Source organism: Gorilla gorilla, chromosome 12 (genome assembly GCF_029281585.2).
Source record: "Gorilla gorilla gorilla isolate KB3781 chromosome 12, NHGRI_mGorGor1-v2.1_pri, whole genome shotgun sequence".
NCBI classification, from domain to species: domain Eukaryota; kingdom Metazoa; phylum Chordata; class Mammalia; order Primates; family Hominidae; genus Gorilla; species Gorilla gorilla.
Window position 1 is genome coordinate 72,548,245 of NC_073236.2, and position 26,494 is coordinate 72,574,738.

Below are 26,494 nucleotides of genomic sequence, written 5' to 3' on the forward strand. Positions count from 1 at the left end.
AGTGATTCTTACAGTTACTAAAATTTGAATTTAACTATTCAAAAGATATTATTTTCCTCACCCAAATATTCTTTCATGAATGGCTTTTACTAGTTTGGTAAGTTACCTGGAAATTAACTTTTAAACCATGATTAAAGAATAGTAGGGGGGAGGAGCCAAGATGGCTGAATAGGAACAGCTCCGGGTCTACAGCTCCCAGCGTGAGTGACGCAAAAGACGGGTGATTTCTGCATTTTCAACTGAGGTACCGGGTTCATCTCACTGGGGAGTGCCAGACAGTCGGTGCAGGACAGTGGGTGCAGCGCATCATGCATGAGCCGAAGCAGGGCAAGGCATTGCCTCACCCGGGAAGCACAAGGGGTCAGGGAATTCCCTTTCCTAGTCAAAGAAAGGGGTGACAGACAGCACCTGGAAAATCAGGTCACTCCCACCCTAATACTGCACTTTTCCAACTGGCTTAGAAAACGGCACACCAGGAGATTATATCCCGCACATGGCTCAGAGGGTCCTATGCCCACAGAGTCTCGCTCATTGCTAACACAGCAGTCCAAGATCAAACTGCAAGGAGGCAGTGAGGCTGGGGGAGAGGCGCCTGCCATTGCCGAGTTAGTTGTTTGATTAGGTAAACAAAGCAGCAGAGAAGCTCGAACTGGGTGGAGCTCACCACAGCTCAAGGAGGCCTGCCTGCCTCTGTAGGCTCCACCTCTGGGGGCAGGGCACAGAAAAACAAAAAGACAGCAGTAACCTCTGCAGACTTAAATGTCCTTCTCTGACAGCTTTGAATAGAGTAGTGGTTCTCCCAGCATGCAGCTTGAGATCTGAGAACCGGCAGACTGCCTCCTCAAGTGGGTCCCTGACCCCCAAGCAGGCTAACTGGGAGGCACCCCCCAGTAAGGGCAGACTGACACCTCACACGGCCGGGTGCTCCTCTGAGACAAAACTTCCAGAGGAACAATCAGGCAGCAGCATCTGTGGTTCATCAATATCCACTGTTCTGCAGCCACTGCTGCTGATACCCAGGCAAACAGGGTCTGGAGTGTACCTCTAGCAAACTCCAGCAGACCTGCAGCTGAGGGTCCTGTCTGTTAGAAGGAAAACTAACAAACAGAAAGGACATCCACACCAAAAACCCATCTGTACGTCACCATCATCAAAGACCAAAGGTAGATAAAACCACAAGATGGGAAAAAAACAGAGCAGAAAAACTGGAAACTTAAAAATCAGAGTGCCTCTCCTCCTCCAAAAGAATGCAGCTCCTCACCAGCAATGGAACAAAGCTGGATGGAGAATGATTTTGACGAGTTGAGAGAAGGCTTCAGACGATCAGACTACTCTGAGCTACAGGAGGAAATTCAAACCAATGGCAAAGAAGTTAACAGCTTTGAAAAAAAATTAGACGAATGGATAACTAGAGTAACTCATGCAGAGAAGTCCTTAAAGGGCCTGATGGAGCTGGAAACCAAGGCAAGAGAGCTATGTGATGAATGCAGAAGCCTCAGGAGCTGATGCGATCAACTGGAAGAAAGGGTATCAGTGATGGAAGATGAAATGAATGAAATGAAGTGAGAAGAGAAGTTTAGAGAAAAAAGAATAAAAAGAAACGAGCAAAGCCTCCAAGAAATATGGGACTATGTGAAAAGACCAAATCTACGCCTGATTGGTATACCTGAAAGTGACGGAGAGAATGGAACCAAGTTGGAAAACACTCTGCAGGATACTATCCAGGAGAACTTCCCCAACCTAGCAAGGCAGGCCAACATTCAAATTCAGGAAATACAGAGAATGCCACAAAAATACTCCTCGAGAAGAGCAACTCCAAGACACATAATTGTCAGATTCACCAAAGTTGAAATGGAGGAAAAAATGTTATGGGCAGCCAGAGAGAAAGGTCAGGTTACCCACAAAGGGAAGCCCATCAGACTAACAGCTGATCACTCGGCAGAAACTCTACAAGCCCGAAGAGAGTGGGGCCAATATTCAACATTCTTAAAGAAAGGAATTTTCAACCCAGAATCTCATATCCAACCAAACTAAGCTTCATAAGTGAAGGAGAAATAAAATCCTTTATAGACAAGCAAATGCTGAGAGATTTTGTCACCACCAGGCCTGCCCTAAAAGAGGTCCTGAAGGAAGCACTAAACATGGAAAGGAACAACTGGTACCAGCCGCTGCAAAAACATGCCAAATTGTAAAGACCATCAAGGCTAGGAAGAAACTGCATCAACTAACAAGCAAAATAACCAGCTAACATCATAATGACAGGATCAAATTCACACATAACAATATTAACTTTAAATGTGAATGGGCTAAATGCTCCAATTAAAAGACACAGACTGGCAAATTGGATAAAGAGTCAAGACCCATCAGTGTGCTGTATTCAGGAAACCCATCTCACGTGCAGAGACAGACATAGGCTCAAAATAAAGGGATGGAGGAAGAGCTACCAAGCAAATGGAAAACAAAAAAAGGCAGGGGTTGCAATCCTAGTCTCTGATAAAACAGACTTTAAACCAACAAAGATCAAAAGAGACAAAGAAGGCCATTACATAATGGTAAAGGGATCAATTCAACAAGAAGAACTAACTATCCTAAATATATAATATATATGCACCCAATACAGGAGCACCCAGATCCATGAAGCTAGTCCTGAGTGACCTACAAAGAGACTTAGACTCCCACACAATAATAATGAGAGACTTTAACACCCCACTGTCAACATTAGACAGATCAACAAGACAGAAAGTTAGCAAGGATACCCAGGAATTGAACTCAGCCCTGCACCAGGTGGACCTAATAGACATCTACAGAACTCTCCACCCCAAATCAACAGAATATACATTCTTTTCAGCACCACACCTACTCCAAAATTGACCACGTAGTTGGAAGTAAAGCACTCCTCAGCAAATGTAAAAGAACAGAAATTATAACAAAGTGTTTCTCAGCCCACAGTGCAATCAAGCTAGAACTCAGGATTAAGAAACTCACTCAAGACTGCTCAACTACATGGAAACTGAACAACCTGCTCCTGAATGACTACTGGGTAAATAATGAAATGAAGGAAGAAATAAAGATGTTCTTTGAAACCAACGAGAACAAAGCGAAACCAACGAGAACAAAGCCACAACATTCCAGAATCTCTGGGACACATTCAAAGCAGTGTGTAGAGGGAAATTTATAGCACTAAATGCCCACAAGAGAAAGCAGGAAAGATCTAAAATTGACACCCTAACATCACAATTAAAAGAGCTAGAAAAGCAAGACCAAACACATTCAAAAGCTAGCAGAAAGCCAGAAATAACTAAGATCAGAGCATAACTAAAGGAAACAGAGACATAAAAACCCTTCAAAAGATTAATGAATCCAGGAGCTGGTTTTTCTAAAAGATCAACAAATTTGATAGACTACTAGCAAGAATAATAAAGAAGAAAAGAGAGAAGAATCATATATATGCAATAAAAAATGATAAAGGGGATATCACCACTGATCCCACAGAAATACAAACTATCATCAGAGAATACTATAAACACCTCTACGCAAATAAACTAGAAAATCTAGAAGAAATGGGTAAATTCCTCGACACATACATCCTCCCAAGACTAAATCAGGAAGAAGTTGAATCTCTGAATAGACCAATAACAGGAGCTGAAATTGAGGCAATAATTAATAGCTTACCAACCAAAAAAAGTCCAGGACCAGATGGATTCACAGCCGAATTCTACCAGAGGTACAAGGAGTAGCTGGATACCATTCCTTCTGAAACTATTCCAATCAATAGAAAAAGAGGGAATCCTCCCTAACTCATTTTATGAGACCAGCATCATCCTGATACCAAAGCCTGGCAGAGACACAACCAAAAAAGAGAATTTTAGACCAATATCCTTGATGAACATCGATGCAAAAATCCTCAATAAAATACTGGCAAACCGAATCCAGCAGCACATCAAGAAGCTTATCCACCATGATCAAGTGGGCTTCATCCCTGGGATGCAAGGCTGGTTCAACATACACAAATCAATAAACGTAATCCAGCATATATACAGAACCAAAGACAAAAACCACATGATTATCTCAATAGATGCAGAAAAGGCCTTTGACAAAATTCAAGAACCCTTCATGCTACAAACTCTCAATAAATTAGGTATTGATGGAACGTATCTCAAAATAATAAGAGCTATCTATGACAAACCCACAGCCAATATCATACTGAATGGGCAAAAACTGGAAGCATTCCCTTTCAAAACAGGCACAAGACAGGGATGCCCTCTCTCACCACTCCTATTCAACATAGTGTTGGAAGTTCTGGCCAGGGCAATCAGGCAGGAGAAGGAAATATAGGGCATTCAATTAGGAAAAGAGAAAGTCAAATTGTCCGTTTGCAGATGACATGATTATATATCTAAAAAACTCCATCGTCTCAGCCCAAAATCTCCTCAAGCTGATAAGCAACTTCAGCAAAGTCTCAGGATACAAAATCAATGTACAAAAATCACAAGCATTCTTATACACCAATAACAGACAAAAAGCCGAATCATGAGTGAACTCCCATTCACAATTGCTTCAAAGAGAATAAAATACCTAGGAAGCCAACTTACAAGGGATGTGAAGGACCTCTTCAAGGAGAACTACAAACCACTGCTCAATGAAAGAAAAGAGGATACAAACAAATGGAAGAACATTCCATGTTCATGGGTAGGAAGAATCAATATCATGAAAATGGCCATACTGCCCAAGGTAATTTATAGATTCAATGGCATCCCCATCAAGCTACCAATGACTTTCTTCACACAATTGGAAAAAACTACTTCAAAGTTCATATGGAACCAAAAAAGAGCCCGCATCGCCAAGTCAATCCTAAGCCAAAAGAACAAAGCTGGAGGCATCATACTACCTGACTTCAAACTATACTACAAGGCTACAGTAACCAAAACAGCATGGTACTGGTACCAAAACAGAGAGATAGACCAATGGAACAGAACAGAGCCCTCAGAAATAATGCCGTATATCTACAACTATCTGATCTTTGACAAACGTGACAAAAACAAGCAATGGGGAAAGGATTCCCTATTTAATAAATGGTACTGGGAAAACTGGCTAGCCATAATGTAGAAAGCTGAAACTGGATCCCTTCCTTACACCTTATACAAAAATTAATTCAAGATGGATTAAAGACTTAAATGTTAGACCTAAAACCATAAAAATCCTAGAAGAAAACCTAGGCAATACCATTCAGGACATAGGCATGGGCAAGGACTTCATGTCTAAAACACCAAAAGCAATGGCAACAAAAGCCAAAATTGACAAATGGGATCTAATTAAACTAAAGAGCTTCTGCACAGCAAAAGAGACTACCATCAGAGTGAACAGGCAACCTACAGAATGGGAGAAAATTTTTGCAACCTACTCATCTGACAAAGGGCTAATATCCAGAATCTACAAAGAACTCAAACAAATTTACAAGAAAAAAAAAAACCCCATCAAAAAGTGGGTGAAGGATATGAACAGACACTTCTCAAAAGAAGACATTTATGCAGCCAAAAAACACATGAAAAAATGCTCATCATCACTGCTCATCTCAAAAAACACATGAAAAAATGCTCATCATCACTGCTCATCTGAGAAATGCAAATCAAAATCACAAAGAGATACCGTCTCACACCAGTTAGAATGGCGATCATTAAAATGTCAGGAAACAACAGGTGCTGGAGAGGATGTGGAGAAATAGGAACACTTTTACACTGTTGGTGGGACTGTAAACTAGTTCAACCATTATGGAAGTCATTGTGGCGATTCGTCAGGGATCTAGAACTAGAAGTACCATTTGATCCAGCCATCCCATTACTGGGTATATACCCAAAGGATTATAAATCATGCTGCTATAAAGACACATGCACATGTATGTTTATTGCGGCACTATTCACAATAGCAAAGACTTGGAACGAACCTAAATGTCCAACAGCGATAGACTGGATTAAGAAAATGTGGCACATATACACCATGGAATACTATGCAGCCATAAAAAATGATGAGTTCATATCCTTTGTAGGGACATGGATGAAGCTGGAAACCATCATTCTCAGCAAACTATCACAAGGACAAAAAACCAAACACTGCATGTTCTCACTGATAGGTGGGAATTGAACAATGAGAACACATGGACACAGGAAGGGGAACATCACACACCGGGGACTGTTGTGGGGTGGAGGGAGTGGGGAGGGATAGCATTAGGAGATATACCTAATGCAAAATGATGAGTTAATGGGTGCAGCATACCAGCATGGCACATGTATACATATGTAACAAACATGCACGTCGTGCACATGTACCCTAGAACTTAAAGTGTAATAATAATAAAATTTAAAAAAAACTAAAAAGTTAAAAAAAATGAGCTATCAAGCTACCACAAGATGTGGATGAATCTTAAATGCACATTGCTAAGTGCAAGAAGACAGTCCTAAAAGGCTGCAGATTACATGATTCCAACTACATGACATTCTAGAAAAGACAAAACTGGAGAGATGAGAAATAGATCCATGGATCCCAGGAATCCAGGATCCAGGAAATGGGCAAGAGAGCTGAATAGATGAATAGGTTTTTTTTTTTGTTTGTTGTTGTTGTTGTTGTTGTTTTTTAGGGCAGTGAAACTATTCTGTATGATACTGTAATGGTGACTATAAGATATTGAACATCTGTTAAAACCCATAAAAACATACAACACAGAGAATAAACCTTAATGTATGCAAAAAAAAAAAAAAGAAAGAATAGTAGGATGGGCACAGTGACTCATGCCTGTAATCCCAGCACTTTGGAAGGCTGAGGTGGGAGGATCACTTGAAGCCAGGAGTTCCAGACTAGCATGGGCAACATGGCAAGACTCATCTTTACAAAAATTAAAAAAAAGAAATAGCCAGGTGTGGTGGCACACACCTGTAGCCTGTCGGCCCAGCTTCTCAGGAGGATCGCTTAAGTCCAGGAATTTGAGACTGAAGTGAGCTATGATCATGCCACTGCATTCCAGCTTAGGTGACAGAGTAAGACCCTGTCTCAAAAAAAACAAAACAAAAAAAACCACTAAACAGTAACAACCCAAAGTTTGTTTGTTTGTTTTTCTCACGGTGTTATTCTTTGTAGCCTCTATAGATTTATAGCATAAGAAGAACCCAAAACTTAGATAGTGACTAAAATCACATGATATGATACTAAAAATTGGCAAAGGTGTATAAGTTATTTACTTTTATACCGAGGTTATGCTACTAGCGAAAAAAAGAAATGATATGGGGAAGAAATGAAGAGGAATGTGATAGGTAGAGATACTCTGCAAGAGAGGAACAGGAGGCTTAGTCACTGGGGAGTGTACAGTCTCTCAAAGGAAAGTGAAGTTGAAGAAAAACAAAGAGGGAAAGGAGCAACAAGAAAAATAGGACAGACTTGCTAAGGCATGACCCTAACATAGTTTAAGATTAATATCTACTGTAGATGTCTCGAGTTTCTTTCATGGATTTATACAGTAACACAGAGACAAGATTCATGAGGCATAAAAGAACACTACAATGCCTGCGTAAGTACTGGTGTCTCCTAACCAACGGAAAGGGGAGCTGAGAGCCAACTCCCAGTGAATGAGGGGGTCTGGTTACACTATGAGCTCAATTAAGAGAAAATCAACTGGCTCATTATTATACACAAGGACATTCATTCTTCCAAGTGAGGAGAATGATTACAACTTGAATAGGAAAGCCACAAACCACTAATCAGGGTATCTCAGGTTTGACCTATTCAAGTATATTCCAAATTACCCAATTAGCTGGATTGCCAATAAGTTTCTTGTAGCAGTTATATTGGCACTGATGATACCATAATCAGTTGTTTTAATCAAGCCTTTGAAAACAAAAATGATGGGCTGAATATAGTCATAACAAGGACTGGGAAATTAGAGCCACCAGGTCACTGCTGTTGGGTTACTCCACATTCTGCTCTGGCAACTGTTCTTAAAGGATGGTGTGAGCTTTATTTGGTTTGGTTTTTGTATCTCTCCTCCCTCCCCCCATCCCTGACACCCAGGCTCAGGCTTTGTCCCCAGTTCCTAATGTCCTAGCTTCTCTTGATGGGCTACTATTGCTACCTGAGTGACCTGCACTTTGTTCTTTTCCTGATTCTGAGTCCACTGGCCTTCTTGAGCCATATCTTGGTAACCTGGATTCTTAGCCATCTTTTTTTTGCTACACCTTAAGGTTGAGCTGGGCCTATATTCCCTAAATCATAGAGGATGAAAAATGAGAAACCTGCCCACCCTCACCCACCCCTCCACCCCCACTGGCTTTCCTGATTATTACAGAGTGAGGAAGTACTTTGTATTTCTTGGCCAGCAATGATTTGAGGGAAGGAACTGCTCATTCTTGTAGCTCCAGAATACATGCCTGGCAAATAGTACATACTTAACAATTGTTTGATGAATGAACCAGTAAATAAATGGGGAAAAAATGAAGTTTGAGATCATAATTCAATAGGAACCCTGTCAGTCTTCTTTATTCTTAATAGAACCTAAAATGATGTCTAGAATGACATTTATGCTCAAGAAATATTTTTTGAATGAATGAATGGCTATGAACAGTATTTCTTTGCTATTTCTGGTGGAAATCATGGAAAGTATTGAGTTCCATATTTGGATTAAGGTCAGGATGGAGACAAGGGAACAGCCACAAGCTGCAGGGCAGGGAATAAGAATTCGGGAATATTTCACTAGAATCTCAGAAACCTTAAAATTGTAAGCTGACTAGATGTCAGGGTAATCTTGGGGAGGTCATTGGCCTTTCTATTGCCTATGGAAAGGGGATTTGAATCAATCCTGTCCAGGGGACTGGGTTACCCAATTAGAGTACTGTCATAACAAAGTACAATGCTGTGGGAACAAGAAGGCCGAATGATTGGGCAAGTTGAAGAAAAGGTCAAAGAGAAGACTACACTTAGGCAGGTCTTTTTAAGCATTGTTGGCAACTGTGCATGCAGAAGTTCAAGAAATGATTTGTCTTGGTTTGGGTTTCCATAGAAGCAGACCCTGAGACAAGCACTCAAGTATGAATGATTTCTTTGGAAGGTAGTCCCAGGAAGTGCTGACACGAAAGTGGGGAAGTGACTCAGGAAGGAAAGAAGAACATGAAGTTGTGGTATTAAGTCAGTTACCTGACAGCAACTGGAGGTCGAGACCTCCAGAAAACTCTGGTAGGCAATGGAGGACGCTTATCAATTATTCTAACTAAAGTACCAAAAAATGGAGCCAATCATCCACCAACTCCTTGCCTTGGTTGAAGACATGCACTCTTCCCTTGCCTTGCAAGTAGATCAAGCATGCTTCCTGGGCAAAAAAGATCCCTGGGCAGAGCATCACTCAGTACACTATAGCTCCTGATTAAAATGCAATAAAACTAAAATCAATACAGCACCAGCATACCTTGATACCGTTTTGCCTTTGCAACTTATTCCAGTCTTCCTCCTCCTGCCTTCATCCTGAGCTCTATAATAACAAAAGATAGTTAAGGAAGGCATTGTCCCTTTTGTTGTTGCTCAACCAAGATGTGAAGCAGAGTTGGATTACTTCCACAGAGCAGGGATGTTGAATTTCATTTTGCTAGGCCAACAGGCAAGTTTCCATGAAGAAACATCCTCCCTGACACCCCCCACCCCTTCTCCCACCCTGCACCTGCATAGAAGAAAAGAGTGATCATTTCCCTAGACCCCTGGGTAATTGATTCTCTTTGGTGTCCTCTAACATTTCTGAAACTGCTTCCATATCCTGGACTCTAATCTAACTGCTTGACTTTCTGGAAGCAATGTCATTTCACTGTGAACTACTTAAGGGCAATGCTTGAATTTTTTTTGGTCTCTACTGTTGCAACTGGGAAATAAGGAGTGCTTAAAAATATTATTTTGGATGGATGAATGGATAATTAATGAATGAGTGAAGAAGTAAGTGAATGACTGCCCCCTGTCCCCTGTGATATTCTGGTGACTGGCTTGGGGATGAGTTTGCTTCGCCATCCTGATCCTTGTTCATTGTTTCAAGTTATTCACTATCTCTTCCCAAACCCACTAGGGTGTTACTGCTTAGGACACCAGCTTTTGCAGAACTGCGTCTCAAACCCCAGCTTTCACTCTTCTTCCCACATCTCACCTTCTCTTCATTTGCTTTCCCTGCCCTTTGTTATGCAGGCCCTTGCAAGAAGGTAAGACATTCATTAATAATAAGTTCCAGTTAAATTTTATTAAAACCTTCTTTTGAGGGATATTTTTATTTTAAAAGATGATGCCAGGATGATCCTAAAAGATGCCATTTCTGAGTTTGCAAAGTGCTTAGGATATATATTCTGGAGCTGGTCCCCTTGCTATGCCCTAATTCTGCCATACAATCACCTTCCTCTCTCTCCTGTGGACAGAGATTGGGCATGGGGATGTGGCTTTCCTGCCCCATCAACTGTAAATAAATGATATTCCTCTGTGACCATTGCCTATCTTATTTCCCAACAAGAAGACAAGATGTGGTTTGGGGATTTCAACTTCCGAGTTCAGCTATGAGGCCTATGGACTGAATCTTAAGCTTTTTCTTGACATCAGATATCTCTATGTGTATGACAATTCCTGCCACAGAACTCTACTATCAAAAAAGCCCCACAACCCCTGAGGTAAATCCCTGAAGAAAGGATGTGGGTGGGGAACTGGGGAGGTGTGATTCTAACCAAGGGTACCATATGAGTATCAGAGAGTAGTCCCAAAATGAGTAAAAATGACCCTAAAGTTCTGGATACATATGTGAAAAGAAAATGGGAGAGGAAAAATAAGACCAAGGTCTCTGGCAAGAAAAGTCTCTGGAATCAGAGGATCTAGGTTTACAAGAGTCAAAAGGAGGCCACACCTGAGCGTCTTGAGGATGGCACATTGGTGGATAATGACCACATAAACTAAATTAATTTTTTCTTACAAACAAAAAGAACTTGAGTAGTGACAGATGATGGCATGGAGGGGGCTTAGGGTTATAGGAGGGAGAAGAGTTGCAAAATTAGCAAGGAAACAGGTTTTTCCTTAAAAGATGACAGTGATCTGTCTTGATTTTGGTGGATCACTTTATGCAAGGCCTCACAAAATCTTACTTGCAAAATTAATTCAAATTAGATATGAGCATGGTCATATGTATTGAAACCTAGCTTGTAGTGATAAATGGAACAGGGCAACAGTAAATGACAGTATATCATGGAGAAAGGAGATTTTTTTTAGTGCAGAGCTTGGAGGCCTGGTATTTTGTCTTGTCTTATTTAACATCTTCATTAATGACCTGCAGGAGGAAGTAAACAATAATGTAATAATAAAATCTGCACATCAAAATTGAAAAGCAAACCCTGATGAGGTCTGAAAAGTAATGCAAAGGAATCTTAAGGCGTCAGAAATTGGATCAGAAAATAAAATGAAAGCTGAATGGAAAGGAAAAAGATGCATGCATATATACACATAATCTTAGCTTAAAAGATTATATACACAATCTTATTGTATAATAATTATATAATTAATTATATTACATATTTATTACATATATTAGTATAGTATATATATAAAATCTTCTAAAAATTACAGTAAACAAAGATATTCTTTTTGAAGAAAGTCTAGAAAGCAATACACGTCTCAATATTGGAAAAGATTTTACAAGAGCGTGGGGCAAAAAGTGCCTCAAGAGGGCACATGGCTAGTGTGGCCACACAGAGCAATAAAATATCCATTTGGTGGGAATCTTGGGAAATCCAAGTTTTCCCTGTTCCAGCACTTCCAGACTCTCATGTTTCTCTACTGAACATGCACACAAATACATGTGCACTTCCTGCAAGAAAAGAAAAACCTTTTTTTTTTGCCGTTGGGCATATTCTAATCAACATGAATTTTTGCGAGTTATTACTACTGTTAGAAAAAAAATTGTTATTGTGTCTATACGAGATATAGTCTTTAGAAGTAATGTTTAAAGAATTTAATTCAAGAAAGAAAGGGCCCAAATTAAATTTCTCAAATGAACTGAATGCTATCAAATATACCACATTTTTATTAATCTCTCCCTTTTATGTAGGCCAATCTTCCTCAAACATTTTGATCTCATGTCACCTTTACACTTAAAATTATTGAGGATCCTAAAGAGCTTTGATTTCTGTCGACTACAGCTATCAATATTTACCATATCAGAAATTAAAACAGAAAATTTAAAATATTATTTTTTATGAAGTAACATGAAACAGTATACCATAACATACTGTATTTTATGAAAAAATATTTTTTTAAACAAAATAATTAGGAAATGGCGTTGTTTTACATTTTGACAAATCTTTTTCACATTTGGCTTAATAGAAGATAGCTAGACTCTCATATCAGCTTCTGCATTCAATCTGCCGGACATGTTTTGTGGTTGAAATAGATGAAGAAAATCCAGCTTCACATAGACATGTAGTTGGAAGAGGAAAAACAATGCAGACCCAAATCCTATTTTACTTCCAACTGCATGAGAATAACCTTTGACAGCATGGATAAGTCTAAGTGCTTGGGGTTTGTAGTGAGAGTCTAAAACACCTTCAGATCTAACATCTATAGTCTAATAAAGGCACCATTCTAAGAGGTCAGACTGGACAGTACTTTTAAAAATAAGAAATAACTAGAAAAAAGTTATTTGGCTTACCAGATTACCAGCTGGTATGAAATTGAGTATATTTTACAAATTTACTTATATTATTACCAATAGGAGCTCAAGTAAACCATTTGAAATGCTGAATTCCTGATTTACATTAACACTGATATGGAGGCGACAAAACCTGAAGGTTACGCAAGGATAATATCTGGAACATAAACCACCAAAACTCGGAAATTGGGTTATGTTACTGAAGGAAGTCCAAGGTCAAACAATAACACTATTCTGTAGAACAATAAGCTCAGAGAAATTCTTTAAAAGGGTTCCAAGTCAGACCATTGGATCACCTTTCAGCCTGAATTGGCCAATCAGTTTGGCAAATATTTTTACTGTGCTGATCACTAGTTTGAATGACTTGACCAAATAGTTGTTTTGGCATTCTCTGAAATATTACCAAAGGATTTGACATGCAATTCTGGTTATGTAACTACCTTGCTTGCTCAGATTTCTTCAAAGCCTTCGCTTTGTGGTGTGCTCCAAAAATCACATAGGAGGATTTTAAATGCAGAATTCCAATACCTATCCCCAGTCTACTGAACTAGAGTTTTGAGGAAAGTGGGTTCTGAGAATATACACTTTTAAGTTTTTCCACAAGTGAGTCTTTTGGTACTCAATTTATAGACAGAAATCTAATATTTGTAGGATCACCTACAAGGTTCTTCATGATGGGTCTCCAAAGTTCCCAGTTTAATTTGATGTCACTCAGCTCACATGATACCCACACATTCTCCAAATGTGCCTCATTTTCTCATATCTTTTTGCCTTTTACCCTGTTCCTTCCTTAGCAATAGTCTTTGTCTTCAGTCTTAGGTATATTTGGCCAACTTTTATTCCTTTTTCAAGAGTCAGGTCCATATCACCACTTCTGTAAAGCCCTCCCTGATTTACCAAGGAAGGTGCTTTCTTATGTTTGTGCCTTGCATCTCAACTACTGCATTGTAAGAAAGATTTATCCCATTATAGAATAAGGCCCATTTACTTGATTACATCTCTGTTAGCTCCCTGGGGGCATAAATTATATTTTTTCACTCATATATCCCAAACACTTAGCTCATTACTGGAACACTGTATATGCTAAGTTTTTTTGAAAATAAATGATTGATTTGAAAATAAATGATTTTTAAGAATGATTGAGATTAGCTCTGGGTATAAAATCTCTCTTTGGGAAGAAATGAGACATACATTTGATGGCAAGTGTCTTTTGAAAAAATACCTCTTCAGTAACAACTGTGTTTTATTCTAATACATTAGTGATAACATAAATATTAAAGGGCAGCCATAGTTCCTAGGAAATATAATGAGAAGGGGAAAATTCTGACAGCACATTTCAACTTTAGTCTTTTCCTTAAAAGTTTTTTGAAAAAAATCACTTTATTGAGATATGATTGACATATAAAAAGCTGCACATATGTAACATATACATTTTGATGAGTTTGGGATAATTATATACCTGTGAAACCATCACCAACTTCAAGGCCATAAACATGTCCATCATCTCTCAAAGTTTCCTCTTACCCTTTTTATTATTATTGTTGTTGTTGTTGTTTTTCTTTTAGTAAATTTTTCTTAGTTGTCGGCAGAAAATTAAAAACAGAAGGAATGCTACACACACACACACACACACTAAGAGGTCATTGTATATAAAACTAGCTAATGTAAATCAACCTTGTACAAATAACATGAGATGGGAAAAGGGGAGCCGCCACACCCCTTCAAGGCAGGACATCTCATTAGTATGCAAAGGAATAAACAATGGATTCCAAAATCAAAGTCAAAACAGTAATAAATCAGAGCGATAAGCTGAAAAATGATGGGATAAGTAGCAGTAGTGGCTATTAGCATGTACACCTGCTGATAAGACAAAGCAATCCAGGAAGGTGCTTGGGAAAAATTCCAATGCTGAGACCAAGAGCAAAGATGTTACTTTGAAATGGTCAAGGGATGAAGTAGAGTTCGGGATCCTTTGAATGTTTTCATAAGGTCAGAATGGAAAACCTAGATGACCCAGAACCCTTGTAAATGACAAATGAGCTCCCAGTAGTCTTGTTAAGGGGCAAGTTGATTAGCACTTTCTGAAGTTTTCTAATAATACAGGCCCATTGTTTGACTACTCCTCGGTTATGTTGACATTTTGTGACCTAGGATAGTTAAGATGCTAGTTAGAATTGTATCCAGAGAAATAAAGCACTCTTATCATTTCAGAAAATTCTAGATCTGTGACCAAACAGGTCAGTTTCACTCACACCTACTTGCCATAATAGTATCAATGGATGGATCAAGATAGGAGTATGTGAGGCCTCCAAAAGCGTCATATTTTCTAACTCCAGTGCTGCCTGTTGATGTTGGTTTGACTCTTTTCAGAGGGATTCACTGTTTTCATTTTTCACCCTCAAGCTACCAGCAACCACAGAAAACTCATTCCTGGAGCCTCCTGATCAGAACAATAAAAACATTGTACATGAACCTTGTATATTAAGTTTTCACAAATCAATCAGACTCATTATGACTTTTTAAGAAGATAATTCAACAATTAATCTGATGTTAAGAATCAGTGTGTTTAGTAAAATGCAGATTGTTGTCTGAATAAATATTGTGATGTTATTTAATACCCAACCTTATTGGTAAAGAATAGGCTGGCCCCAACATGATTAAAATATTTGTGAAATATTCCATTTTTGAATACTCCCACACCAAAATCAAATTTAAAAATGAAACAGTGTAATAATGGGGAACCTCCTAAATAACACAGGTAAATATCTTTACAGTTCATATTGTGTAGGTGAAAACTCTCCTTTTAATTCTCGCAGTAAATATATACATGGAAATAAAATGTTTAGCATATACCAAGGAATAACAATAGCTTACATTTATTAAGCCCTACCTATGTGCCAAGCACAATGGTATTCTTATCATTCCCAGATGCACAAGAAGGTGCAGGCAAAGGCACTGCAAGGGTAGCAGTATGTCCAAGTCCAGAGAGAGAGAGTAGAATCCAATCTACTTTCAAATAACTTGGAAATATGATTTTCCCGTAAATGCTATTTCTTTGGGTGCTACTTTCATATAAGAGTCAGGCTAGGGCCTGTGTCTGATTTCTACATCAGTCATTCTTCTCGCCAGCTGTTTACCAGTCACTATTGATGCCTTTTATTTTTTTCCGTCCTGAACAGAGAATTTCAAAATTTTCTGAGCTAGATTAATTTGTTTCAAATCTTTGCTTTACTTGTCTGGCTACTCTGAAAGCAAATCTAATTTGATCTTGGCCTCACCCCCTTGCCCTTCACTGCCACTTTTTGATCCTTTAGCCCTTTCACACTGCCCAGTCTGCAACAACTACAACAACACCACAACAAACTAGATCATAATGCATTATTTAGTTACAGGAAATTTTCATGTAACAAAACATAAACAAGTATGTAATGAACAGAGTCTCTTCTTTGTAGTGATTAAACTTAGCTGTCAGGGATTTATTTCCTACATGTTAACCACAGTGCTAGAAAATAAAGTACAGGAGTGGAACATAAATATCAAAAAATTACTCAATGAATACTGTGAGGAGGTTAAGACATCAGCTGAATCAGTAGAAAGCATTGCTGATTGCAAATCATTAGACTGATCCTCAGCTGAGCAAATTATTCTATAAACCATAACTCACAATGGGGAGTAGGTGCAACAGCCCAACTCCTGCATTTACACCCTGAGGGTGCTTACGGTTCAGAGGTGCATATATCACCTGATGAATGTCTACCTATGGCTAAGCAATGCACATGCATGTGTATGTGTGTGTGTATGTGTGTATTTGTGTATGTACTACATCTACTTACAAATATTATACTTATCCCTTTACTAAAAGAACCATTACATGGCTCATTGAAAACAAAGTTGAATATCTTTACTTAAACAACATTTTCAAATTGCTGACAGCAGATTTCTGCTTTCCTAGTTGATATTTAATTTTAAAAGTAAGACTTCAGAGCCTTAAGTAAGTATACACTTAAGAAGTCTAGCAGTCAGTCAATAAGAGAATTGCTCACCTAAATAAATCAGGGTGAGAAGGGAAAAGTCTCCCTTTTATTTTTAATATGAAAATTCTGATTCTATTTGAGCTTCACCCATGTTATGGCTCCTCTATCAGGGTTCAGCTCTTTGCAGGGAAGGAATATGTTCTTTGCTACTCCCAAGAAGTGAATGGAAAGAAAAGAACCCTAAGAACCCAAGAATGTGTATCTCACATCTAGATCTGTGGCTCATGAGAAGTAAGAATGACGTGAGGCATGTATCGTGTATTTCCCCTGGACCTTAGATGATCCCTAATTTTTGGACTTTTTCAATTCCCCAGGCATCTGTGATCATAATGTTAGGACCAAAGGGTGACGTGTGTAACAGGAGAGAGGAGTTATCATCAGACCAAATATATCCGTGAATGTACAATGGCATTTAATTAAAACAAACAAACCCTTAAAAAGCAATCTTAAATTCCTCCTTGGAAGGAGAGTTGCACAAAGGCCACCACCATGTATGTTAGTTTCCATTGGGTAGGTGGAAGACATATGCTATCTATATTTTTTGGAGTTAGACACATCTAGTGATGTTCAAACAGGAACTTGGAAAAGGCCAAGTAGGGGTACTTGCCTATAAGAACACTATGATGTAGATACTGTTATTACTTCTATTTCTTAGGGAAATAAATTAACCTAGCAAATGGGTAGAGCTGGGCTTGGCAAATTGCAGTTTGATATTTACATAAGCAACAAACTATCCTGCCTCCCAAAATGTGTGACTCTGATTCTTTAAAGTGTGGAATGAGCAGATAGGCAGGAGATACAGTTGTATCCCTTTGTTAGTGTAAGGCTTTGTTAGTGATCAATCTTCCCTCACTTTCTACTTTATACCTATAGTCACAGTATTATTACCTCCTGCATATGCCATACTCTCCTACCCCATTTGGTTAATTTCATTAGTGTTTATAATGATTTCACAGCACATGTTGCATACATTGGGAAAATGTATGCACTCAGTTGTCACTGGGCAAGAAACTTAGCTGATGGAGGTAAGATGATGAAGTGCCAGAAGAAAAGGAAGTGGACTAATATAAAAAGAAAGATTTCCTACCTAGGAAACAGGAGATCAAAGGATAGAAGAAGAACCAGAGGTATGTTCTTAAATAAGCAGAACAGGTATGAAGCCTCCCAAAAGTGGGGAGCAATATGTTCCCATTACAATGTCAAAGGATGATCTATCTGATAATCTATGTGGCATCTATTAATTTAACAACAACGATGATGATAATATACTGAAGTCCAAGAGGTATTAGTCTATCCTCTTCCCTTGAGATAAATACACCCTTTTAAACCAATTTGAATCAATTATATGTACATTACATCTCCACAGAAAAGAAGACAACCACAGAATATCCTAAGTAACTGCACATATCAACGTAACTTATATTCATACAGAAATGAAGACTTGCTAAAGCAACATTCTTGAAAAGATGTCTGGGGATGTTGCACTGCTAAACCTACCTGTCCCTGAGTAACTATATTGTGTCCCAGAGTTCCCTCTGATTGAATTCCACTGACTCAGAGTGGCAATTGTTTTGATAACATACCCTTGATCGGCTTCCTTCCTTTTCTCACTTTCCTTTTGCACTGGTGTCTCCTGTGATCACTTCCAAAATAAACTACTTACACTCAATTCTTGTCCTCAGGTCTGCTGCTGGGGAAACCAAACCACAGTAACTTCAGAAATATATACTTGGAATATGTCATGTATTAATGGGTAAAGACACCATGGATATGAAGGAAATCACCTATGGGAGAATATTAAGAAGAGAAGAAGGTAAAGAATCTTCCTTGGAGAACATCTACATTTAAAGGTCAGGGAGAAGATATATCAGTAGGAGCGTCAGAGGGGATTGTGGACAAAGTATTTACAAAAATTAAGATGTGAAGACCACTAGAATTTGCTTAAATGTTGATGGAAAAAGATACAGCAAACAGGAGTGTGAAAGTATCGGTAAGTGAAAAGAGGAAAACAGGAATAGTCATTGGTGTAAGATTCCCAATGGATTAAGATAAAATTGAATCCAGATCCTGAATGGTGGGATAAACTTTGCAAAATATTTAGTAGGTTGGGTCATAGAAAGCAGAGGAAGTTCTTCTCTGATATGATAATTCTATATTTGGAAACAACAAGATAATGGATTGTCTTTCTTCCTACTTTTAATGTTCGAGTATTGGCATGAACAAAACTCAGAACAAAATGAATTTCACTTATTTCCAAGTGGGCTACTCTATCATTTTAAAAAACACATCACATAGACATGGAGTTTGAGGAGAAGATTTGTTCTATTCAATATTAAGTTAGGCTTCCTTCCTGTATTCATCAAATTGAACTGGATGGAATACGAGTCCCTAATCCAACACCTCCAACTGGAGAAATAGTCTGCTGATTCTCACAGATCTCATGTCCTGCTTAGCGTAGATAATTTTCATATGGATTATAATGAATAATATGAATTTAAACAATTCACTAGAAGCCTAAAACATTTTGTTTGAAGCTCTTCTTTGTCCAGCTAAAAATAACTTCTGGTCTACAAGGCTACCACCATAATTGAGTTCTACATCTCCAGTCACAAGTAGAACCAAAATTACAGTGAACGTACAATAATTCTTTATCTCTTGGTTCCAGATTTTTCTCAATTATTTATATCTCTCTATTATGGTCTCATATTCCTTTCTGTTACAGAGTTTCAGTCTATGTTGAGTCAAGCAATTTTAGGGCTGCTTAAACTCTGGTTCATTAGCCATGGTCCACTAGCATCCATGTCATGGCACTAGGGTTTAATATGGTTAATAGGATCCTGGAGGAGGAAGTATATTGAAAATTAAACTTTAAATTAAACATAAAACACTAAAAATTATTAGAAGCATTAAAAAATAAATGTTTCCATATATGGGTTAGAAAATCTGACTTTATTTTGATCCTAGGGGCTGCTGGCTGTAGTGAAATGTATAAAAAAGAGAGTGTGATCGTAGTTTCTGTCTCTAACTATGAGTTACTTGTGATTAACTTCAAATATTCTCTCCATAAGAAGAGGCCCAGAAGAAGAAGATGAGCTTCAGTTATTGTAGCACAACTGCTGTGATATTTGTAAAGATTCAAAACCTATAATAAAATGTATAAAAGGAAACTCCATTTGAAATGATTTGAAATCTCACATGGAAATCTATTTTTTTTAAATCAGAGCTTAGTAAGAGAAAATAACAGAACATTGTAATAATTGAATTACAAAAACAACTGAATTTTGGAAAATTTATTTTCTCTCATGTGATGTGTGTGTATGTGTGTGCGTGTGTGTGTGTGTGTGTGTCTATTTAGCAATGGCGTTATTCTATCAAATGGGATTAGATTCATTTTTGACTCCTGCTAAGCACCCTGTCCCCGCAACCCCAAGATTATGAAAGCGAAAGGGAAGGGGGAGAAAGGAAATATGACTTATTTAAACTGTATAAAAATGCTGAAATAAAATGAACATTCAAAACTCCTGTGATTGAATTTAATCTTTTGTTCAACGCATTCACTGAGGAAATCTGCCTCCAAATGGTTGATATTGTAGAATATGATGACTCCAGTAACCTCTCCTAGACTCTACGTTTGCTATAAAGACTATTGTGGCTGATGATAGATGATGAAATTTACCCTCATGGTTTGCAGGGAGCCTAGTGCCAATAATTTAAGACTTTCCATGATACATCACTAACTTTATATTCTAAGCAATCACAACCTATTTTTATCCACCTGCTGTTTTATGGCTTAGAAATCACTTTGTTTGTGATGTTAGTAATTTATTATAAAAAAGATTTTCAAATTACATATTTGCATTGAGTTAGGGAAGGAATTAAAATGCTTTGCTCCACCCTTCTTGGTAAATAAATATAATCTTTTCAATAGTTTGAAGGTTCTCAAGGAAATGAGACTCTTGGTCGGTCAGTTTTAGAGTTTTTTATTCATGAACAAAATCTGTGGGAGCATGTTCAAGTTTTAGGCAAGAGAAGCCCAGAAATCAGCTCTTAAGTTAGTAGAGAAGGGTGGTAACTACATATTTGGAGGAATTTTATCATTTAGAATATGTTGTGAGTGGTTCTTTCAAAATATTGTCTACTAGCAGCCATTGAAATAATATTTCTCTTACTTCAGACATCTGATGGCTACCTTTATAAATTCTGCCTATGAGAGTTTGTTATACCTGTATCATTATTTGCCTAATTTTTCCTCAAATAAACGCACTTTTCACTTCAATAAATTTACATAAGGGAAATTTTATATCACAACTATAAATTAAAACCATGTTTAAAACCATAAGTAGAAGGTAATTAAAAAATAAAATCAATGTTATTAATTGTAGATAGATACTATTCCTATTGAAGGATAAATCATAAAAATAGACATTCAGATGGGTGGAGAGGCCTTCAATATATACTGGTATTAAATGAATGCTTTCTCCTTGAGAAATCAGAAGGGTTGAAAGATAATTATAACATTATAACTTTATGTTATTTAGCATCGAAACCAATACCGCTAGTAGTATACCTCCCACACTTTGCAAACAATGCATTAAAACAGTAACTTGCAGCTAAATCAATTGGCACTGTCCTATACACATTTTACCACAATTTGATGAGATCTAAAAGTGTTATTGTTTCCTTTTCTTCAATACCTCAGTGATGGCTGGTTTCAGCTGAATGGTATCTTAAATTTTATTTGAATCATTCTACCACCAATAATATAGAGCTGCTTAAACTATATGTTGCTAATAAGTTGCTCCCCATCCTCTCTTAGTTTAAACTCCTTGTCATTTTTGTCAGCTCTATGCCCAGTTTCCAGGTATAATTAAATTTGTGTGCGAACATGTAGTTTTTTATACCAATGATATTTATTTCATAAAAGATATAGATGGACCAGTTCACATCTTTTAAAATCACTCCTATTTAGGGTATTCATGGTAAAATTATTTTACCTTTTCTGTACTTTTGAAATGTTTCTTAATAAAACATTGGAGAAAACAACTTATAGTATGTGACAACCAAAACCATGCACTTTCCAATTTGTTCTCAAGTTAGTGGTTAAAAGAAAATGTGATACACTCTAGCTAAATAAAAATATTACCAAATTTTCTTCACGTAGGTTTGGGTTCTTAGAGTCTTGGTCTAAGGAAGGTCTCAAAACCCAAGTAAGGTCCCAATAAATATGTAGGTAGGGTCCCAAATATATGTATATATTTGGTTTATTTTTTCCACTCATAGCTAAAAGTTAGTAACTTCAAACATTAAGCCTTCTTTTTTCATTTCTGATTTGCTACGTTTTTAATTTAACAAAAGGTTTCTGAACTTTAGCATTGGGAAGGTACAAAAGGTAATATTCAGATATAAGGAGAATATATATTTGAACTATTGTATAAGTATCAACAATCCATTCCTTTCTGTTCATTGGGTCTCAGTTTTGCTTGATTTGGCCTCTCAAGATTTGCTTGATTTGAAGTATGTTAATCTTTCTGAAATTACCTGGTGAACTTTTACCCTTAATTTCCAGGAGTAAATATTCACTCAAACACATATATTCAACTGTGTATATAGGGAGCATTTAAAAATCTTTGTAGTGACTTTTAACATGTTTGCAGTGAAATCTCCAGCATCATAGTATGCAGCAAGCAGTTTTCTGAATACAGAATAATACATATGACAGTTCCACAGTGTGAGTGGTCCTCATTACCTTTCAACAAATAATAGTGAATCACTAAATAAAAATTAATGATTTTAATGAAGAATGTTTGAAACTTGCTATTACTAGAGAAAGGCAGATACACAGACTAATGCAAATGATAACATCTTCTGAAATATGACTACATTGGGTCTTTACTCTCAATTGATATACAAACTGTAATAAAGTTTTTACTGTTATTCAATATCAGCAATGGCATTAACAATATGATTTGAGTTGCTTGGTGGAGAAGCCAAAACAAAGATTATATAGTATTTTGTTTTGATTTTAAGTTTTAAGATCTTAACTCTGTTTAACCTGTTTGCATCAAGACCCCCAAAGTGAAAAAAGGAATTGATTAAAGGAAAAGAATCAGTATGTGAAATACACTCATATTCATTTTTTAACTCTCATAATAGCTCTTCAACAAATAAAATCTGAATTATTTGCAATAGCACAAGCATAAAATATTCTGACAAATATTTTGTGTGCCAAAATACCCTGTTTGGGCAGGCAGTCCAATCTTTTAAAATCTATTTCACATTTTCTTCCTTGCAATTATTAATTACAATTATTATGGGTTAAAAAAATCACGGTGCCTGATCCTTCTAATATGCAGTATCTTAAATCAGCACTGCATAGTGTATATAAATAAAGATTATACATGTTTTCTGGGACAACATGTCCTTCCTCACTCTTGAAGTTTCTGACAGTTGACCCCTAGTGTAAACCAATTCACTCCCCAGTTGGCACATCCCAGAACACATTGTATTTGTCTATAACTAAGCCATATAGCTCCAGAATTTTTATCTTTAGTTGAGGAAGTCTGGACCATAGGTCTATAGGTCACCTACCTAAACACGTTACATTTGTTTACCCCAATTATTCTTACCCCCAGTCTAGTTCGACATGCATAAATAACTTGATACTCATTAAGTCAAAGGGATTTTGAAGCAAATAAATAACAACATAGCTTACTATGTGCACTGCTAAATGCTATTGGTAACCTTTAAAACTCATTATCTATATGATGACACTATTGTAAGGTATTCCAGAATTGCTTACAACCTTTTATAATGAAAGTTGGTTGTTACCAAACAACAATATGAAAGTGTAGAGGGAAAATGAGGACATTTGGAATATCAGGAAGCATTACCATAGTATTATAGAGGCTTAGAACTGAAAGGAATGTAAGAGAAAAAAATAATGCCTAGCACTTCATCTTTTTATCCAATCAACAAACCTTTGTTAAGCTCCTACTGTATGCCAGATGCTGATGGTAAAAAGATAGAGAAGGTACACTCCATGCATGAGCAAGGGCCAAGAGGGAGAATGTGACACACAAGGACACAAGTCAATAGATTAGTAGGAGCTTGGAGAGGACAGAAGGCACAAATCTGGGTGAGGACAGGAAGAAATTCCCTCTGAGGTTTCTTTCTTTCTTTCTTGTAATCACCTCTGAATGGCACCTGCATTTCACTTAGTTCTCCAATGGCTGTAAGTGTTTGATGATGGCATTGAATGGGAGTTTGCTGCTTCTAGTAAAAAAAGTAAATATTTCTTCTCATGAAATAATTCACACTAAAACTTATGTATTTAACATTCTCAGTAGACAATTCTTAAGCAAGAAGATGTCAAGGATGAAAGTACTTGTACTCCCTTTATTTAAATAGATGATTGGTCAGAGTTAGATTAGTTGCTGTCCTCGATCCTGGTCGCATGTTAGATTCACCTGTATATCTTTAAAAAATACACTGCTTGGTTTCCACCCCAGATGATCTGATTTAATGGCCTGAGATAGGTTAAGGGAATCAGTATTTTTATAGAGCTCCCCAGTTGATTTTGCCCTGCCAAGAGTTGAGTGTTTGGTTTAGATTAGTGGCCTTTTTCAGTCAGGTCTATCTGAGATCTGAGTAAATCCCTAAACTTTCAAGCACCATATTAATAGGACTCACTACTTACTTACTAAGGTTCATAACAGCCTGGATTAACCTCCTCTGCTTTCTCTGGAGCCCCAGAAGCATTGGGCTTCTGCCTGCTTCATTTCCTTGAACAGCTAGTCATAACCCTTTTAGTGCAGTACTGTGCTTCTCTTATTCTGGGGCAAGTTTCTTCATCTAGTTCTTAACATGCCTTTTTGCTGGAAACTGACTTAAATTTTCTCGTCTTCTTTTTTTTGAAAAAATGTTATTTTTATTATAAAATATGTGTTTTTATAGGAAATTAGTAAAGCATTAAAATAAGAACAAAGGTTACTCTCAATACCATTCCAAGAAACAGTACTTCTCAGGGTATGTGTACATACATATCTATATCTATATCTATATCTATATATGTATATACACACACACACACCCACACATTGTATTTACAAACAGTATCCTATAGTATCAAAATCTTTTATAACCAATACTTCACATGAAAAATTTTACCTTGAAGAATTTCAATATTTATAAGTAATTTTATAGATCATAACTGTAAATGGCTGCTTGTTCTATTGAACATGCTATCCTTTCTAAAAAAGCAGTTTCCTTTTTTGGGCATTTAGGTTGGCACCATTTTTTTTTCACTTCCAAACGTCCAAATTTGGATTTTATTTTTTAAATGCCAACTTAGAATCTTTGGGGACTTTAAACCACGCACAATGATTTTAGTATTTTATAAGTTTGGTCTTCTATATCATCCTCTTGTTTTCATCCTCTTTTAAAAAAAAGCTTTTTTCTTGCATTCTTTTCTTTCTTGCTTACCGTTTGGCCATCAGAGATGAGAGTGAGCTGGGCTGGGAGTTAGCCTTATGGCAAACTCCCCTCTTGCTGCTGGTCCTACCCTTTGCCTCCAGCTCTCCTTATTCCAGGAAACATTGGGGATGTTCTGCCTGGAGCTCTTCCTTATCTTTCCTGGGCCACAAGCTCCTTCACAAAGGGGTCAGAACAGGATTTACTTCAATGTGGTCTCTGAATCACAGACATTCTCGGAAGTTCCATCTCTAGAGTTTATTGCTGATGTAGGTTTTCCTTTCTAGGTCTATCGCGTCAGGTGTGAGAAGTGAGATTCCAGACTCAGACATAAACAAGCACTAATTAACCCCTAGCATTTACCTGTCTTATGTCTTCATGAACTAATTTAACTCTCTCCATCTCAGTTTTCTCATTTACGATAAGGAAGAGTAATTGTACTCCACTCATCACATTAGCATAAGAATTAAGCAAGACAGTACTCGTAGGTGCATAGCACAATATCTGACACGAAGTGCTTCATAAATATTAGCTTGATGATGATGATGAAGAAGACAAGAATTTCAATGAAAGTCTCAGGTTACCATTGTGCTCAGAAGCATTTCGTGAAAGATGAGTAAAAAGGAATCTGATTCTTTTATTGGAAGCACATTGTTTTGAATTAAAGTGAACAGAGGTTAAATTACAAAACAAAATAATAAGTTACTGAAAGCAGACTTTTTATTGTCTTAAAGTTGAATCACTCTGTACTTATGAAGTTGTTCTTACTTAATAGTTAAATATGTTTCTAACACTTGTAACCCCAAAACTCATGCCACAGCTTAGACCCTGTTATGGGCTGAATTGTGCCACCTGTCCAAATTCACATGTTGAAATCCTAACTCTTGGTGCCTCAGAATGTGACTGTATTTAGAGATAGGATCTGTAAGAAGGTAATTAAGGTTAAAAGACATCATTAATATAGGCCCTAATCCTATATGATTGGTATCCTTATAAAAAGAGGAGATTAGGGGCTGGGCATGGTGGCTCATGCCTGTAATCCTAGCACTTTGGGCCAAGGTGGGTGGATCACCTGAGGTCAGGAGTTTGAGATCAGCCTGACCAACACAGCAAAACCCTGTCTCTACAAAAAATACAAAAATTAGATGCGCATGGTGGTGGGTACCTGTAATGCCAGCTACTTGGGAAGCTGAGGCAGGAGAATTGCTTGAACCCGGGAGGTGAGGTTGCAGTGAGCCGAGATCATGCCACTGCACTCCATCCAGCATGGGTGATAGAGTGAGTCTCTGTCTCAAAA

The 26,494-nt window shown here is 37.5% G+C and overlaps 1 long non-coding RNA gene across 2 annotated transcripts in view; it reads left to right on the top strand.

Annotated features, from left to right (window-relative positions):
• Positions 1 to 20,246, top strand: part of LOC101151867 (uncharacterized) — a 222,021-nt gene extending 201,775 nt beyond the window's left edge. For both annotated transcript variants that reach the window (XR_008677258.2, XR_008677259.2), the window contains exon 6: positions 18,411 to 20,246. This is a non-coding gene — a long non-coding RNA (uncharacterized lncRNA). The remainder of the gene's footprint in view (positions 1 to 18,410) is intronic.
• The last annotated feature ends 6,248 nt before the right edge of the window (positions 20,247 to 26,494 follow it).